Source organism: Pinus tabuliformis, chromosome 1_2, assembly GCF_031772625.1.
Source record: "Pinus tabuliformis cultivar Carrire ecotype Pingquan chromosome 1_2, CPIR1, whole genome shotgun sequence".
Classification (NCBI taxonomy): domain Eukaryota; kingdom Viridiplantae; phylum Streptophyta; class Pinopsida; order Pinales; family Pinaceae; genus Pinus; species Pinus tabuliformis.
The window spans coordinates 585,040,119-585,056,711 of record NC_142298.1 but is presented as its reverse complement, the minus strand read 5'-3'; positions in this window follow the sequence as shown (position 1 = coordinate 585,056,711).

Below are 16,593 nucleotides of genomic sequence, written 5' to 3'. Positions count from 1 at the left end.
CCAAATTAAGTCAATGGAACCCAAGATTACAACATGCACTAACAATTGTAAAGGGAGTACATAATGCATCTCCCAATAAAGGGAAAAATAAATGATAAGTTAAGACTTAACTATAAATCTAAATCAAATAAGTAGCCATAAAACATAGCTAGAAAAGGGATGGAGCAGACTAGATACAAAATCCCCCTTCAAAAAAAGGAAAAGGGGAGCTCATTACTCTCTTCATTTGTACCCAAACACAATATTTGGGTCAAAGTTCATACATCTACCAAACATTTCTTATTATAACATGTCATAAATTCTAAACAACTAAGTATAGATCTTACTAGTCTCGGTATGAAGCTCGTTGAGAGAGAGTCCTCATTTTTTCCAAGGACCTGAAGCTCATCAACATGTTTTAAAAGCATAGAAAATGTGAAAGCCTTCCTAAGCATTGAAAAACTTAATTAAATAAGGTTTAGTTGCATATTTTATAAAGCCTTCATATTTAATCAAACTAAATGACCAATCCATGAGGAACTTAAATATCCATCTTGGAATATTATTTTTTGTTAAGAAATGGCTCTGCCAGAACCTCACAGTTTTTACAATTTGTTAAGGGCCAACATTTTTTGTCAAAGTGCTATTTTTTGAAAATAATCTCCACAAATTAACAAGCACTCATATTCGAGAACTCTAATTCTGGGAAATTGAATATAGATAGCAAAATATAGTTAATGTATTTATCTGACATAAGAGAATGCATTACCTAACTAAACTTAGAATTAAGTCAGAATTAGAAAAGTGTTATAATAAAACAAAACTAACTCATGTAAACTACTAAGAATAACATGCACAATAGTTGAGGATATATTTTTGGCTGGAAATAGAACAACAAACACTCCTACATAATTTAATGCACCATATTGTTGAATCTAGATGAGAAGAAGTGCACTTTCATTGTCTAGTTTGAGTTTTTGTAACAAAAGCGCCCAGATATGTTCATAGGTGTGCCTAGTATTTCCACATGTGCATTGTAGAAGACTATCCAAGATACATTCTAACACTCCCTCTTACTGATGAAAGTGTTTTTTAGAAATCCAAGTCTCTCTCTGAACATCTTGAACTTCTTCTTTGCTAGGGACTTCGTCAATATATCTACAACTTGTTGATATCTCTAAATATACTCTAGAGCAACTATCCCTTTTTGAACCCTATCCTTGAGAAAATGCTACTTAGTGTCAATGTGCTTGGAGCGGTCATGGATTTGGATTCTCAATGATTTTTATACAACTTTGGTTGCCATAGTAGACCACAGTAGTCTCCAGCTGACTAGAATTTTCAAACCTCCAATGCTATATGAGCATGAAGTATTGATTCTAGATGGAGAGGCCAAGATCAAAGAATACTACACTCTGTAACTAAAGATGAGACAAACTTGTCTAAATACAATAAACAACCACAAATCATCAATGTGAGGAAGAGATTGATTTATTTTTAGATTTTCCAAAAGGGGCAATAAAGCTCGACAAAGTGGAAATCATTGCGATTTATAGAGGAGAAATTCCCTTTCTTGTTATAAAAAGATGAAAAATATGTTTGGGAGACCCAAAACCATGAATGGGACTACTCTGTTTTGTAAATTGAGTTCACCTTATGGAATTTTTCCACTGGTATGCATTAATTTCTCAACTGGAGATGAAATAAAATTGGTTGCAAAATCATAGATATAACTATCACAGTCAACCCTCCAGTGGAAGAACAAGAATTGTGAACTAAAGCCACATGTATATATCAAAATTTGAAAATTTATGCATTTTTTGGTCAACTTGTTTTTGTTTCCATTTTTTTATTGGTTCTAATCTGATTCTGTTTTTTCACCTCGATAAGTTCAATCACCGCACCCATTATTATAGCATTGAGATGAGATGGAAATCAAACTTTGGTACTATTTTATTCGTACCCAATCATCAATATATAACCTACAAGGAATTATACCTCATAAATCATCATCCTATCAAACCTGTTAAGTGATGAATCACTGATTCACCCCATAAAATAATAGTAATATTGTTGATTCATCAATCTTTGAAACATATCTTCTAATTGTGCTAAACATGAGCTTTAAAGCCCAAGTTTTGCAAACTTTTATCCCCATGAAAACCTATAAGTGAAGTGATCATCCACTTTAAGGAGTTACACTCCTTTTGGGTATAGTCAAGGCCTATGTCATTTTTCGTAAATATTAATTATGATATTTCTTCCTATGACAAAAAACTAATTCTATATGTGTCGAATGGTATTAGAAATGTGTCTGCAAGTGTGTTCAATTCCTTGTTAAGAAAATCTCATTTTGATTATTCATATCTTGTACTCATTTAAATTTCAATTATTCCACCTTTGTTTCTTGGATTGGATAAACAAGTGTTGTTCCAATGTTTCCTTTCCCAATATTTTCCTCTACAAATAACAACTGTAATTTCCTTGAGGTTTCCAATGACTCCCCTCCCGAATGCCCCTAATCAATTTCCTGTGGGCATAGTTTCTTTTACTAGATTGATGTGCCATTTATATCCAAGTGGCATATATTTCCCAATTTTATTATTATGCCAAGAGAAGCAAGCTACTCTACAAAATTCATGAGGGATCCCCCAACGTGTATCAGATCTGTGTAATGGTGCATTGAATATGGACACTAGTACAAATTCATTTAAACCCAGGTTTGATATGCACCACCTAGATGATGCAATGGATTAATTGAACAGGGACACTGGCATAGGTCCATTTAAACCCAAATTTGATATGAACCATCTAGATTAATCATGGGGAAAATTGACAATGGACACTATTACATGGCCATTTAAACCTGGGTTGAATATGAGGCATCCAGATGATGCATTGAGTTTCACATTCATTTCAATTAGTCCATATTTGTTTCTTGGATTGGAAAAACAAATGTTGTTCCAATTTCTCAAGCTTGGTGCTCTTGTGAATTACAATAACTCTTCCCACAAATGCGATAGATCAATTTCAATCAATTTCTTGTGGGAAAATTTATTTTATTGAATTAATACATCATCTCAATATTAAAATGTTGTGTTTTTGTCCAAATTTATTACTACATCAAGAGAATCGAGGTGCTCACCCCCTCAACACATTTGTTTTGTGTGAGATCTATATAAGGGTGCATTGGGTGCACTAGATATGGACACTAGTAAAGACCCATTTAAATCAGAGTTTGAAATGCACCATCTAGATGGTGATGTATTGGATGAATTGAATGTGAACACGAACAAAGACCTGTGACCCACTGAAACTAAGGTTTCATATGCACCAAATAGACCATGTCTTGGGTGAATTGAATATACATGCTTGCACAAGGCCACCTAAAGCCTAGTTTTATATGGGCTAATTCAACTATCCATTAAGTGAAATGAATATGGACACTAACACAAACCAATTTTAATGAGGCTTTGATATTCACCATATAATTTATGCATTGGATGTACTGGATATGGACAAAAAAAGACACATTTAAAATATGTTTTCCATAGCCTCTTCAAGGTTGCGAAAGCTTTAACAAATAATTCATTTGTATTCATGAAAATTAGAAGAAATGAGGCATGGGCACACCTATGTCTTTTTGGAGTAAACAAACGAGGTGGGGATGTGTTTGTTTCTGAACATCATGTATCCCACTGGAAATACCACTCCCACCATCATAATCACAATGACATCAAATATCGCACAGGACCTACTACTTCTAACTCCAAAAACCTCTATAGTTGTGCTTCCATTAAAACCCAAAATCAATAGATTCAAAATTCTACGAAGAATTAATTATGGTGCTATGTTATAGAGGAAAAAAATGTAAATCAGTAAGTTTGTAGAGCATACAGAAATAGAAAATCACTTACAAGCATGTTGGGCTTCTGTGGATCATCTCATTAATGATCTATCTAATTGTAGGAATGGTGAAATGAGTCATTGTCCTCCAGGTTTCCCGTGCAGAAAGGAGCGGATAAACATTGTCGATGGATGCAGGGCATGTAGGGCTGCAGAGAACTTGTAGATCAATGTGATTCCACCCGCATAAACTAACAAATAAAATGAAATACAAATACATTTTTAATAATAAAATCAAAATAAATGCAAGTATATTTTTAATAATAACTATTACATTAATGATTAATAACAGTGGGTATATGAGGAAAGAAACAATAATATAGGATAATAATGTTTATAAAATTATTATATATACACTATCTCAAAGTAAAATTTCAAAATTTAAATGTCAATAACAATATTTAAAACAAAAAATTATGCAAAGTATTAAATTAAGGATTCAATAAAAATAAACAAGATATTAAATTGGATATAAACCATTTAATATGTAAAGCTTAAGTTTCAACAAATATAATTAGTGGTTCTATGCAACGATATTTATATGTGAGTAGTCTTTAAGTGCAATTTTTTGGAAGTTTTCTGGTTTATTTTCCAATCTAATTTGTCTAAAATCCGAAACAAATTTATTGAAATCACATGTTTGATAGGTGAACTCTTTCCAGTCGAAGTGCCACAGGGGTTTTTCAGGGTGTTGAATCCATATATGCAGTCAAAAAACCAATTTAAACAACACAAATCAAGATTTGGCCACAAATTTTTTTGTCAGATTCCAGTGAGAAATTTGTTGAAAAATCAAAAAAATCGCACTTAAAGAATATTCCATTTATATGTTTCGAAGAGTATAACCTTCTTCAATCTTTAGTTGTTTATGTCACCAAAACTTCTATGTATTGAGACAAATTAAATGACTCAACTTTAAAATCATGTCAAGATTTCTTCTTGTGTCAAGATAGACACAAAAAGGTATGATAACATGCCCCCTTCTAAAGGTTTGACAATAATTATTTTTTTGAACTAAGCTTCCACCTATCACAATGAGGCCTATTGCCCATATTTAGCATTATGAGAGGTTATGACCAATTGAGGAATTTCTTTTGGGGCCTTTATCTTTACTAATATTTGTACAACATTACCACATTTTGCACACTAGGAATAACTCTCAAAGCCTTTACCAATGGACATAAAAAGGGCCTTAGACTAGGAATATGGGCACAATTACTATTATTTTCATAATAAGAATGTGTATGAAGAAAGGAGAAAAATGTGGTTACTTCTAAAATGAAGCTTCTCATGCTCCAGGGCCATGAATTTGGCATTTAACAACCACATAGATTTTCTCTAACTAATTTTAGGGATCTATGGGATATCAATTCCATTAGGAAAATTTTCACAGCATGTATAGGAGTCAAGGAATGTCACACAGGTAGGGGAGGTAAACAAGGGCATTAGGCCTTACAAGAAGCTTTTTAGTCGCAATGGCTATGAGCTAGAATTTAAAATCACATAGATATTCTTTAATGGATCTTTGATAAGAAGTATTTCTCACCACATATGCGAGTTAGTGTCTGTGTTATGGTTAGGATAGGAAAAAAAGGGTCTCAGTTCCTAAATTAATCTTTCTCATGCTCAATTGCAATGAACATGACCTCTAGCTGGGAATATGGGCATTTAGTATGTTTTTCATAATAAGAATGGGTCTCATGGCCTTTACTATGGCCAACGAGGGAAATTAAAAAAAAGGGACTTAAGTCTTAAATAATGAGTGGCCATAATTAAAAGGGCTTCAAACCACACATTAATTATATTCTCTAAGGGATATTATTTGGCATGTAGAAGGGATGTGTCAACTATTCAAAGGTTTTGCACACCATGATTGGGTCTTAGAGCCTCATCATTGGATCTTAATGAAATTAGGAGGCCTTCAAATCACATATGATTCTTACAAGTGTAGGCTTGGTCCAAATAGGACCATAAGTGGCTTAGGCCTTATTTGAATCTTTGATGATTAAACTTTGAGAAGTAATTCTCAAAGAAGCACACATGGCCTCTATAGGGCATCTTAGGCCTCTATGGGGGATATTTAGTGTCATTAGTATGTTTTTTATAGTAATAATGGGTCTTAGGCTTGTACCATGCATCAATCACGCATTTGGTGCCATGGGGGGGTATTTTAATTTTCAACAAATCCAAGGCACCTTTGTTGCATTGGGATCTAGTGATCTTGTTTAAAAACCCTAGCAAACACCTTTGAGACCATCTACTAGCACTAGTTGGACTTTAACTTGAGATTTCCCAAAAACTCAAAGGAACGAATTATGAGGGTTGCTTGGCCAATCCACTCATAGCCTAAGCCTATTTGGTGATGAAGGGAAACCAACTATAAGATATCAAACACCTTCCCTCACACACATGCATGGAGGCTCTACATCTGTGAAGGTTTGCATATGTGTTGTTTACATTGTTTGAATATGTGTTGTTTATGTTAATCATTATTCATTTTGTCACTTATTATCTAGTCATATATTCTATTCCGAGACTAAATTAGTCATTTTAGTTAGTCACTTTTAGTTTGGTCACTTATTACCTAGTTATATATTCTATCCCTGGACTAAATTAGTCGTTTACGTTAGTCATTTTTAGTTTGGTCACTTAAAATTGCTCAAATTTAGTAGTAATTCACTTGCAATAATTTTGGTGACTAACCTTTTTAGTCACCTAGTCACTAATTTCATCATTTTCTACTAGTGATGTAAAAGTTATTATAATTCCTTCCTTAATCCTTGACCATGTTAGCAATGTTCACATAAATGTTCCATTCAAGGGAATTCTTTATAACTCAAGAAATTTCTAAAAATCATTGTGCGCTTATAAAAAAAATCTAGTTTTCAAATAACAACTCACCAGAAAGAAAGATGAAACTTGAAATGCAATTGCAATGTGAATTCATTAAACTTTTGAGAAACCAAACCAATCCGTAAATAATTGAAAAACATAAGAAAACACCCTAATGAGAGAAAACGCCCTAATGAGAGAAAGGAGGGAAAATCTTCATTAAGCAATGGGAGAATAAATAAAGGCAGAGTTGCAACAATTGGTTGGAAGAGGCTCACAAGAATGTGTGACTATAGCTGAATATTCTCGAGAAAGAGTACTCTACATAAATATGCGAAAATAGAGATATATAATTTGTAGTTTTTCTTTATAGAAATATAATACTTTTTTTTAGCAGTAGTGTTTTTTAATCCCGAATGGAGTTCTCTCCCCATAAATATCTATACATCGGTATATGCATCGTGTAGGTCTACATTTCTTTTATTCTTTCAATGGTATTCAAAAAAAAATATTGAGTGCAAGTATATTAACTCTGAGATATATATATATATATGTAATGCATGTTTGAAGGTCTGTCAATGGCTCATTATAGCAGGGAATTTATTTTATATATATTAAAGAGGAGAAACTACCAATAAATAAAAGGATACATAGTCACAGAATCACATCTTAGAATATTGCACAATATATTTTTCCATTCTATCAAAATGGGAAGAAAAAATAAAAAATTGTGGTATGCAAGGTTTAAAGGAAATCTGTCATCTTCCATTTGGCTTACGTGTAGAGGGTATTTCCTCTGTTACATTTAATATTGTGAAAAAAAAGAGATTGAAATCCATTTTATTTGTAGTAATATGCCGAGATTGATTTTCAAAATGTTACATTCCTCGTACCTTTTACATCAAACAATTAATATCCTATGAAGATACAAGTCGATGACCTCCAAATAAGTTAATATCACTAACTTGGACCATACTCGCACATGGTTTTGCTATCATTGTTGTGGTATTGAAGGGTACAAACAATGGGGCAAGATAGTAGATCTCAGACAAATTTAACTCTATGGTTGGATCACTTGTACCACATTTCTTATGGGCACTGTGATTTTGAGCGTGATTACTGCCTCCATTGTTGTGGATATATTGGTAGCCTTACTTTCTCGGAGCAGGAGGAAAATAACCATGGTTTGTAATAACCCTTTTTGGCATCTGTATTGTACATGTATATATGTGGATATTGAGGATGGGGTGTATCTACATGGTTAGATCAGTAGCCAAAGTATTAAATGATAAGGCCAGAGTTCCTGAGTAAAAAAAGCACAATGATATTTAATTTAGTGAAATAGAATTGTATTATGTTTTTTGCATGCCCATGTAGATGCTAAATAGATTGTGGAGCCAATGTCCTCTAGCATATATGCCTTTAATCGCTAAAGTGACTCGATATCCAGATTGTATTTATTATGTACAAACATTACAATAACAATAAAATAAGGCTAGAGGAAAAGTGCACTCCAACAGAAAGAGCACGGGGGCCACAACTCCAAGGAAATTAGGCCACCCAAGGAAAATGGAAACCATTGAGGTTTGGTTACATGTGTGCACCTTAGCCCATATGGCTTCAGGAAGTGTCACTTGTCTACTAAAGGCCATGAATTATAAAGGAAGTGTAGGTTTTTATTATAAGGGGGTATTATTATCACCCATGACTATGGATGATTATTCATTCATTCAATGACTATGGATTATAATTATTACACATTATTATTTTGATGCATTAGGGTTATTCATGGGGGATTTAGCCATCTAGGAAAAAATACTAATGAGTCTAGGTTGGGAGTATTGAGTTCAGGGAATGGAGGAGCTGTGAGTCACTTTGAAGGTTGTCTGACCTACAGATTCCTTGGTGCCATGAATTTATGCTTAGGAACTCAGTTGGAGATAGTTGGTGTGTCTTTGTTGGAACTATGAAACTAACTGTGGGCATTTTTGTTTTGAGTTGTTGGACACTTGGGCATAGGACAAGAAAAAGCTCTTAGAGTTGCGAGAGGATACTATCTTGGACAACCATAAGTTACCCTGGAATGTGGGTACCACACAAGGATTCGGGTCATACCACTTAGGTGTTGGTCAAGGGGACATGAGCCTATATTTGGATACTGGAGTTTTCAGGGTTGGTTGTGAGGCTAGGGATTTTGGTTTTTATTAGTTATTTGTTTCCTATGGAGTTGATTCCCTGGCTTGGGGGAGACCACTGAGGTTATAAGCCACTCATTTAATGGTTGGGAGGAATGTCGAGAGCACATGGTCAGTTGGACCACTTCCACAAATAAGTGTTCACTTTTCCAAGTTATATCTTATGGTACCTTTATGTGTAATTATATGTATAGATAATAAACCCTGAAATGTATATTTGTTGTATCCATATGCCATGGAATCATTTATGTGCTATATATGGTTGTCAATATTAATTCGAGTTTTATGTAAATATTTATACGTTTACTTTTGCAATTAATTAATGGTTTTTACATGTAATGCATATAGTGCTACATATCTTAAAAATTAAATTTTTAGGCGTAGGTTTCAGGTTAGAAAAATTGTTCATCTTCGCTTCCATAGATTATTTCAATAGAATTGAGGGGTTTTGCACACTGCCAAATGGTGTTTCCCAATTATAATCAGGGACACTACAATGTGGTATTAGATCCAAGTTTCAATGTTGGGCCAAAATTGGAACATCTCAAGGAAAATTTTGCAGGTTTGCAGGTTGTCCAGCGTGTGTTTGATGAAAGTGTCAAAGGCATGATTAATAGAAAATTTTATAATTTCGAACAAGAAGTTCCACTGAAGGATTTCTAGTAGAATGTAAAGGAATTATAGTTTCGAATTTAATGACTTTGAGATTGATTGGGTCCAATTTGTGGCTTGGCTGAATTCGAAGGGGGACATTACGATACGGTATATGGTGTTATGATTTGTTGTGTTTGCGTAATACTTTATATATGTGTGTATATGGGGCTTGTAGATGTTTTACATATATTTTAAAGAATAGAGGGGTGATAACCTACGAAGCCCCTCCTGTCAAGGCGTGATATAAATTGTCTTGTGAGGATTCCGAAATCGGAACCCTTGCATGCCTCGGTGAAAATGGATCTAAGGAGGTCTGCTGCTAAAAAATAATAAAGAAGGCCAAATTGCTACGTGGTATTAAGTCTTTGCTGTTACGGGTATTAAGGCATGTCACAATATATTAAAAATACATGCAAGAGTAGGATAATGTGCGGGGTTACAAGGCGTTGCACATATAATATCATATATGAAACGAAGATGTATGAAGATTCATGTCGTGTATATGCTGTTCAATACATAAGGACCATGTAATTTTTTATAAAGTTTGATATGTACATATGAAATCTCTACCTTCCTCCATTGTGTGCATACAATACGTTGAATTAATACACGAAATGGAATGTGATGTTAATACCATGGTTATATATATATATATATATATATATATATATATATATATATAAAGGAAGACTTTGAGTTATTGTCGTTTTCAAAATACATGTGGAACTGTCCGCTATGACATTAAGGGCATCACCAATAGTTGATAGTATGACTATTTTTTTTGTATGCATGTTTGAAGCTTTATTTATTTATTTTCATAGAAATGGGTATGAGCTTTCATTAACTGGTCGGCCAAAAGTCATAAATTCAGTTACAAAGATGGGGTAGATTTTCTGCATGGCTTTTTAGCCAGTGAGCTATGCCACCTACTCTTAACCGGATCTTCTTATTACATTTAACAAAGTGGTTTTCTGTTGCTATTTTCCCAAGGTGGAAGATACACACAAACTGATGAAGAAGGAGACAGAAAAACATTATACTTTAGGGGATTGGGTCCCAAAGGATTTCGTTGTCTTTGAGAAGGGAACCGACGTCCAGCTGAGCTGCCTTGTTTGCCTCGCTGTCTGCTTCTTTGTTATTTGTTCTTAAGACATGGAAGTACTTCAATTTCATGGACTTTGCCTTACCTTTGATCCTTGAAATTATCCTTGCAAGCTGCAGGTCTGCTGAGTTGGAATTGGTCGCCAAGGCTTGGATAATCACCTGGGAATCTCCAAAGACATTTGCCTCCTTATAGCCCAGATCCTTGAGGAATTTAATTCCTTGGTAGAGGGCCATCGCTTCCGCTTGAATGCTTGTGGAGTGGCCTAATCCCCAAGCGAATCTGTGCACCCCTGTTCCGTCTGAGTTGATGATAATGCCTCTGGCTCCCGCAGTGCCTGGGTTCCCTTTAGTAGCCCCATCGAAGAAGAGAGATGGAAGAGCTTGGATGGACATCCAGCTTTGAAATTCCTGTTCATTTTTTCTGATTTGCCAATCTTTGTAAGGAGAAGGGGAGCTGTTGGCTTTTGGGAATTTAAAATTTAGAGCAGATCCTAGCTCTATGTCCTGCTGGCTTAAGTTTGTGTCGTCCCCTTTATCCTCCAGCCACTCAGCTAGTTGACATTTTGCTGCATTGGCCACTAGCCTGAAATCCTGTTCTTTATTGCGAAAAATTCTTCGGTTCCTTTCCAGCCAAACTTGCCAGCTGATGAACTTTGGTAAAGCACTCCAAGCTGACCTGACTGTTTTATTTTTTGGGGAGTAGCCTGGGTATTTGGTCATCCAACTCGCAAATAGATCCTGGACTGCTATTGGAAAGGCGAATTTATGATTCCAGGAGATTAGGAGCTCCTGCCATATAGAGGTTGTGAATCTGCATTCAATCATGATGTGGAGAGCAGATTCAGGGTTTTCTTTACATAGTGAGCATCTAGATGGCCCATAGAAGCCCCTTTTCAATAGCCTGTCTTCAGTCAAAATTTTCTGACGGCAGTGGAGCCAGAAGAAGTGGTCCACCTTGGGGATTGAAGGTATTCTCCAAATGTCGATCCATGGAGTAGGGTTGGGAGGAACGTGAGGCCTCTCAAGGTGTTTGGCGTAACCCTGAGCTACAGAGTAGCCTGATCGACTCGTTCCCCAGCCTCTCACTTCATGACTGGTTTTTTGGGTTGGAGCGATCCCATGCAAATTCATGATAAGAGTGTTCAGTGTAGAAATTTTGAATAATTTAACACATATTCAACAGAGATTATCGTGATCATGTACTATTGGGGAATACATACACAATACATAAGCTCCTCTATGTTGATCATCAATATAGCAGCATCAATAACAATAAAACATTAAGAGCATTCACACATTAACACAGTATGTAACCCGGGGAAAGCATCTCGCTAAAAACCCCACACTATCTGTATATTAATGATTGAGAACATGTAACATTACAAAGTACAATGCTTATCACAAGCAATCGAGTACTAGCTCCACCTGTTACACACAATACAGCTCAGATCTGATCTCCAAATCTATTCCACTGCTTGCCTGCCTCTCCAGCTCAATACCTGCTCAAGAACTGATGAGAATGGTTTACCAAACTCGTATTTGACCTGCAAATAATCACTCACACTGTGTTGGACGTGAGCACAAGCTACAATTCTTGGTATTGGCCAATTCATTGGCATACTCAATCCCTCTGATTATGCAAATCATCATGCACAGCTATAGTCACAACTGATAGCAATATGATCCTCTAACACCTGTCCCTGCTGAACTGAACATGCACTAAAATGCAACTGAGTTAACTGATGTATTCTATAGTTGCATTATGAGTTAATAACTTGTGAATTAATTAATAACTAATTCACCCAACTCATCTCTAGTCTATTTGCTAGTTAGACTAAATACAACCAGTTTAACAAAGCTAAATTGAACACAACTCCATCAGCTGCACCTCCAGTCCACTAAACTCAACTCACTTGAGTTCTAACTGAAGTCCTGCATGCAAATATTAGTCATCCCATAGGTAACCACGTATTTCCTTCTGGGATCTGCATGTACCACATCTGTAGCTCATCCTGAAGTGCTCCAAGAGAATAAGATCAAGTTTATAGTCCAAATATTATTATGAGACAATAATATTTGACTTTTCTATTTTTGGCAGCCAGTCTAAAAATAGATTTTGATCACTCATACTGTGATCACTCATACTGTGATCACCCATACTGTGATCACCCATATTGTGATCACTCATACTGTGATCACCCATACTGTGATCATCCCTGTTGGGATCAAAAAATAGAACTTGCGCCATAATTTTCCTGCGGGCCCACTTAGTGAAGGCGACTCCTTTCCACTAAGCTCCATCATCTTATTGCAATCTCAACAAGCATTTCTTGTTGCACACTTTTCAACACTCCCTCTCAACAAGAAAGGCCTCCTCTCAAACCCGATCCTGTAACTCTGGAATGTTCTCCATGCAACACATCTGGCCAGTCCACTTGCTCTATCATCAAAGTCTCTGACTGCTATTGCCTCTATCGACTGAAAACTCTGCATCTCTGTGCTCTTCAGTATCTGACTGCTCTAGCCTCTGTCACTTTGATCTCTGACTGCATCTGTGCTGCTGCTAGTTCTATCTCCCAGCATTGCATCCGCACTGCACCTCCCAACTGACCTCCCTGTTGGGCTAGAAACACCCTCTGATGCTGAAGCTCTACCTGCTGCTGACAAGTGCTCCCTCTCTGACATCTGCGCTACTGCAACATCTCCATGCATCTCGCACCATTTCACACCTCTCTGTGCCACCTAGCACTGTGCAAAACACTTGTGCCTCTCGCATTGCTGCAGCCTACTAGCTATGCGCTGTCCTGGGATTCCCTGCACTGTCGCTCTCTCTGCCGCTCCATCCGCATCTGTCTCTACCCAATCAGTCAGTTCCTGCTACTACACATCTGGGGCTCCCGTAGCAAGGTCTCATCCAAGAGGTTGGGTACCTCAAGGATCCTACCCCTCCTCCTTGGGACAATCAATCCACATCACCCCACCTCCTACCTAGAGGTATGGCTGCATGCGATCCCTCAGCCCACCTGGCTCGAAGTTTCCCCCTATTGGAGGTCTTTGCATGAGTATATGTCTCTACTCGATCTCCTCTTAGCTTCCCTTGTTGTGGCTTCTCCACAACCTCCTGAAGCTGCTGCACCAATCGTGGCTCCTCCACAATTGTCTGAGACTTCTTCTGGCTCTGCATGTTGAGAGGTAATATACGCTCCCTCTCAACCACCAAGTCTCCATCAGTTGCCTCGCTGCTCAAGGCTTTGCATGCATCTTGAACCTCAAGAGCATACAGGTTCTTGACCCGTGAACCAATTTGCTTCACCTGTCTAGTGATGATGTGTCTAAGGAAAACCTTTCCCTTACTGAAGACCACATCATAGCCTCTGTCTTCCAACATCGCGATCGACACCAAGTTTCTCTTCAGTCCTGGTACATACTTGACATCGGTGAAGGTAAGGTGAGCTCCATGCTCCCTCTGAAAAATAACCGTGCCTACACCTGAGACACTATATTTCTCATCATTACCCATCCCTATGAGTATCTGGAGATCTTTCTCCCCCAAAGTACTGAACAAACTTTTGTCACCGGTCATGTGGAAAGAAGCTCCACTGTCAAGAAACCAACCACTTCCCATCATGGATGAAACCATGCATGCCAAGAGTGTGAAGTCCAACTCAAACTGTGAAGCAAGTGAGGCTGCCTCACCTTTAGATCCTTCCCCGGATCCCTTCTTGGACTTCTTCTTTGGGCAATTAGTAGCATAATGACCCAACTCATGACAACGAAAACATCTCACCTTCGCCTTGTCAACCTTCTTCCCATCATTGAAAGAACTGGATTCGGAAAGAGAAACCTTCCCCTTCCCCTTCTTCGCCTTACTCACTAAGGCACAGTTCTCCTCATCCTGCATGGATGAAGAACCATCTCTAGTGCTCTGTCTAATTATCTCCTCTTGCACAAGATCTGACCACAGTCTTTCCCATCCTGGCAATTTCTCCCGACCATTGACAGAGTCCTGATAGGAATGCCAACTCTTCGGAAGACCAAGGAGAGCCAAGCTCACCAAGTCCTTATCATCGACAATAACCCCCACACTTCCCAGCTCATCTCGACACTGAGTAAACCTCGTGAGATACTTGGGCATACTGTCACCCTTCTCGCATTTGATGTTTCTGAGTTTATCTTTGAGCGCCAGCTTCCTCTGATCGCTCTTGCTTTGGAATAATTCTGTTAATGATTTCCACATCAAATATGGAGAAGTCTTTCCATGTAGGCTGGACACAATATGATCCTTCACACCCTCCAACAGAATCCTTCGATATTTTGCGGTCTTCTTTTGCCAAACTTCCGCCTCAGCAGCATCAGTGGGCTTTGGGACATCCGTCTCTATGAACTCCTTCAGCCCGTTATCATCCAATACTGCCTCCATCCTATCCTTCCATGCAATGTAGTTTGAGCTGCCCTCAAGAGCATACTCCAATCGCAATCCGTTGAAAGACATTGTTGCGTTGTCACCAAGAAAACACTGCTGCAAATTCGAATTCCACCAGCAACCAACTCAACCGCCTCAGATCTAAGATTCGTGAGAACACAATATTTCTCGTACAGAGATCGACTGTATGGGCATTCACCGGATATTTCACCTTCCAAAAGAAGGATGAATCCAGAGGCTACCTGGCCCGATTACAGACTCTGCCTAAAGAAATAGAATGTAAACACTTCATGAATAGTAGATCAGATGACCAACAGCGCCGATACCATGTAGAAATTTTGAATAATTTAACACATATTCAACAGAGATTATCCTGATCATGTACTATTATAGAATACATACACAATACATTTTCTCCTCTACATTGATCATCAATATAACAGCATCAATAACAATAAAACATCAAGAGCATTCACACATTAACACAGTATGTAACCCGGGGAAAGCATCTCGCTAAAACCCCACACTATCTGTATATTAATGATTGAGAACATGTAACATTACAAAGTACAATGCTTATCACAAGAAATCCAATACCAGCTCCACCTGTTACACACAATACAGCTCAGATCTGATCTCCAAATCTATTCCACTGCTTGCCTGCCTCTCCAGCTCAATACCTACTCAAGAACTGATGAGAATGGTTTACCAAACTCGTATTTGACCTACAAATAATCACTCACACTGTGTTGGACGTGAGCACAGGCTACAATTCTTGGTATTGGCCAATTCATTGGCATACTCAATCCCTCTGATTGTGCAAATCATCATGCACAGCTATAGTCACAACTGATAGCATTATGATCCTCTAACACCTGTCCCTGCTGAACTGAACATGCACTGACATGCAACTGAGTTAACTGATGTATTCTATAGTTGCATTATGAGTTAATAACTTGTGAATTAATTAATAACTAATTCACCCAACTCATCTCTAGTCTATTTTCCAGTTAGACTAAATACAACTAGTTTAACAAAGCTAAACTGAACACAACTCCATTAGCTGCACCTCCAGTCCACTAAACTCAACTCACTTGAGTTCTAACTGAAGTCCTGCATGCAAATATTAGTCATCCCATAGGTAACCACGTATTTCCTTCTAGGATCTGCATGTACCACATCCGTAGCTCATCCTGAAGTGCTCCAAGAGAATAAGATCAAGTTTATAGTCCAAATATTATTATGAGACAATAATATTTGACTTTTCTATTTTTGACAGCCAGTCTAAAAATAGACTTTGATCACTCATACTATGATCACTCATACTGTGATCATCCATACTGTGATCACCCATACTGTGAACACCCATACTGTGATCACTCATACTGTGATCACCCATACTGTGATCATCCCTACTGGGATCAAAAAATAGAACTTGCGCCATAATTTGCCTGCGGGCCCACTTAGTGAAGGCGACTCCTTTCCACTAAGCTCCATCAT